The sequence below is a fragment of the Echinops telfairi genome, unplaced genomic scaffold (genome assembly GCF_000313985.2).
Source record: "Echinops telfairi isolate 266 unplaced genomic scaffold, ASM31398v2 ScPeMD7_7414;HRSCAF=8452, whole genome shotgun sequence".
NCBI classification, from domain to species: domain Eukaryota; kingdom Metazoa; phylum Chordata; class Mammalia; order Afrosoricida; family Tenrecidae; genus Echinops; species Echinops telfairi.
Window position 1 is genome coordinate 775,404 of NW_022111314.1, and position 1,179 is coordinate 776,582.

Consider the following 1,179-nt stretch of genomic DNA (forward strand, 5'->3'; position numbering starts at 1 on the left):
GGGTCCTGGTAGCTCAGTGCTGGAGCGCCCAGCAGCTAACAGACACGGCGGTTCAAACCCACCTGCCACTCCGGGACGGAGCGGAAGCAATCTGCGCCAGCGCCCAGCGCCCAGCGAGGGTCCTGCCTGGGAGCCTGCAGGGCCAGGCTTGCCCTGGTCCGGGGCCGCTGCCAATCTCCGCGGAAGCCATTACATCGCCTTGCGTTTTGCTCTGCTGATGGGGACACCCTCTGCCCGCCACCTGGGAAAGGGGGCGTGGGCTGGCCCCACTTCTGAAGTAGAGACAGGCTGTTGCAGAGCCCAGGTGGCCTGGTGGCTAAGCACTGGGCTGCCATGAGAAAGGTCAAAGGTTGGAAGCTGCTCAGTGAAGATTGACAACCTCAAAGATGGGGCAGGTCTGCTCTGTCCCCATCTTGGAGCTCCTGGAAGAGGTGGAGACGGACCCCCACCTCAAAGGACCATGCAGATCAAATGAAAACTGGAGAGGCTGAGTTAACCAAGTGTCCCCCGCCCCATCCAGGCCTGCCTCCACACCCCCCAAGGTCTATATGGGTGCCTGGATGGCAGTCCAAGAGGGCCAGTACTGGGTCACTCAGCAGAGGGCTGGAGAAACTTTGCCTTAGAAGTCCACAGGGCAGTTCTGCTCTGGCCAGTCCGGTGAGGTGTCCTGAGCATCTTCCAGGGCTACCCAGGCTGAGGGGGCCCACAGTCCTCTCTGCTCTGAGCCACCTGCCCTTCTGGCATCCAGGTGGCAGTATCTGTGGTCACACAATCACAGCTCAGGAGTGGTCAGTGTGCCACCAGCTAGCCAGCCCTCTGCTCCCACCCAGGGCAGCACCCTGTAGTGACATTGGGAGGTTGGTGAACAGGGAAAGAACTGGCAGGGTGGGTGCCGGGGGCGGAGACAGTTGGGTGGGGTTTGAGTGAGGCAAAGGGGCAAGCCCTGCAGGTGTTGTTGACTGGTGGAGAGGAGAGGAAGGGAGCGGAGGCAGCAGCTTTCAGCCGGAGGCCCTTGTTGGGAGAGGGCACTCCTGTCTCCTGGCTGAAGACTCAGGAGATGAGGTCTTCCTGACTTGGAGCTCTCCTTCACGCCAGTGCGCAGGCCATGGCGTGGGGGCAGGGAGGGCAGGCCACCGCCATCAACCAGCAGCAGAGGCAAGGGGTTCTGCCAGGGCAGGA